The sequence below is a fragment of the Gossypium hirsutum genome, chromosome D06, assembly GCF_007990345.1.
Source record: "Gossypium hirsutum isolate 1008001.06 chromosome D06, Gossypium_hirsutum_v2.1, whole genome shotgun sequence".
Classification (NCBI taxonomy): Eukaryota; Viridiplantae; Streptophyta; class Magnoliopsida; order Malvales; family Malvaceae; genus Gossypium; species Gossypium hirsutum.
In genome coordinates, this window is record NC_053442.1 from 46477493 (window position 1) to 46480379 (window position 2887).

The window sequence follows — 2887 nt, forward strand, 5'->3', positions numbered from 1 at the left end:
TGGTTTGCCGATAGATCGAAAAACTTTGACAATGTAGTTTATCGGGGAACTTCCATCCCTTTGGATTTGAAATTTTCCATCGGCCAGGGGTTACCATTTCCTCTCAACCAAGAGGCACCCCCAATAGCTCCTAGCCATCCAGGAACAAGTAAAGCTCATGAGAGAACAGATGATCGCTCAGAAGGCATGATTGGTGGAGCAATAAGCCTTCCAGCAGGAGTTATTGAAATAGAACGATGAGTTGCAAAGGAAGATGAATACTGATAACTTCGATCCCTAGGGAAACATAAACAAACATGACGAACCCTTAGTGAAAGAATGAAAAAGCGAGATGGATGAACTATGCAAGGACGTCTGGGCGTTACATCTTGGATCACAAGACATGGACTGGTTATTCTATTCCAATAACCCACTGGCCACTAAGATTGTGACAGTAAGCTTCCCATGTGACTTCAAGGTCTCGAAAGATATGTTCGAGGGAAGAAGGGACCTGCGAGCTCATTTGATGTAGTACAACAACTATATGAACGTGCTGGGAGAATAGGATGTAGCGAAGTGTAAAAAATTTTCTACAACACTCAAAGGAAGTGTCAAGGACTGGTACCTCTCCCTTCCATAAGGTTCGGTTTGAGAATTCTCACAGTTGGGTCAAATGTTCTTGGGAAGATTCAGGGCCCATAGGGCAATCATGAACACGCCTATGGGCCTGATGCTGGTGAAGTAGAGGGAAGGTGAGTCCCTTCAGGATTATGTAAAAACATTCCATGCGGTGACCCTAAACACAAAAAACTTGGATAACTAGTGGGCCATAGATGCCTTTACATTGGGAATGCAGAACGACCATGTCCAATATTCTTTCACGGATAGCATACTGTAGAGGCTAGCTGATTTGTATAAGCGAGCTCACAAATTTACAGAAGCAGAATAAATCAAAAGAGCATTACGTGCCATATTTTAGAAGGAAGATAGGCAGTTCCGGAATAGAGAAGGAGCTCATAGCTGACAAGGACCCTCTAGCCAGTTATTGCGAGTAAGAAATGATAGGCCGCAAAGAAGTTAGACCCAAAGTGATACCTTTAGGTTCCCCTAGAGACTCCAGCAAGAGCATGCTAGAAGATACGCCTCCCAGGAAAGGTTTGAGACTTATACCCCCTAAACGCTACGCGAACTTACATCATCAACCAGGTTAAGAGGTTCGACATCTTGCCCAAGCCACCCTCAATGAGGAGCATGGAGAGAATGGTGAACTCGAGAGATTGATGTGCCTTCTATGATGATATGGGGCATAAGACCTAAGATTGCTTCACGGTAAAAGATGTCATAGAGGAAGCAGTCCAAAATGGTAAAATCATAGAATATATGAATTAGAGTGGTTCACAGCAGGGTTAGAGCTCGCATGAAGATCCCAAAGATAAGCAAAAGGTTCGAGGCACCATCCATATGATTGTAGGAATAGACAATGAATGGGCAGGTTCCAACACAAAAAGAAGGGCGCACATAAGGAGTGTGATGTTGGTTAGTGCTCCCAAGAGGCCAAATCGACAGGAAAAATGGAGTATCGAGTTTGGTGGTGACGATGAAGAGTTGGTATGCTACGAAGAGGGAAATGACCTGATGGTGGTCTAAAAAATGGTCATCGATTTTGAGGTCAAAAGAATACTTGCGCAACACCCCTAACCCATATCTGTTGCCAGAATAGGATTACAGAGCATTACCAGAAAATTTTAATTTAAAACATTCAATTACAATCATTTATAAAATACATCATATTCCGTTCAAACACATGCATAACATCCCTTTTTCGAGCTCTTGAAGCTTTAGAAACACTTTAGAAACGACTTAGGACTAAATCGAAAAAATTTAGAACTTCATGAAAAAAGATAGAAAAATTCATACTACAGGATTTACATGGTCGTGTGACTCACACAGCTGAGACACACACCCGTGTCTCAGGCCATGTGTGTATTCGAAGTAGGGGCACATGGCTATGTCCCAACCCGTACTTGTGCCTGTGCAACTCTCTGACTTGGGTCACACGGCTAAGCCACACGCCCATGTATCAGGCCGTATAATGCTCAAAATGCAACCTATAAAAACCTACAAGGGACACACGGCCGTGTCGCGTGACCATGTGTCACACACGCCTGTGTCTTATGTCGTGTGGACGAGAAATAGATCATTTTCAAGCCATTTCATTCACTCTAAACATGCTCACACATACAAACCATTTGTACCTACTTCAAACATTCAAAAAAGTGTACCTAAAACATGCATAATGTAGTTAAATCAAAATGACAACTATCCATACAACCAATATGCACAATGACAACCATTTATACCATAATAAAGTCTTATAAGTTGAATTACATAATCATCAATCTTTTCTTAAAATAGTGAACAATTTCATTTACGTACTTACCATTACATTTACTTAGCATAAGCTTAATTATGTATCAATTCATTAATCAATATATCTATTCATGACATAAGTAAATTCACATATATCATAAGTAAATTCCTTCCATACAAGTAAGTCCTTTAACTCGACAATCCTTTTTATTTCATCATATTTCGTCACATCTATGAACTTATCATTTCCATATCTAATCTCACCCATTTCATTTACATAATTCACAAGATATAAGCATAAACGTCAACCATAACCACAAGCTAGTGCACTTAAACATAACTCTTTCACATTTAACTAATAATCATTCTATAATTCATCATTCGTCTCAAACTTTCCTATAAACATGTCATTCTGGAATCACTTACCTTCACTAAAGAAGATTAAATCTAAATGAATAAATTAATCATACCTGTTATACATTTATGAAGCACTTATAGGCTTATTATTGAAAATGATTCATCGTATGCTTCCTGTACT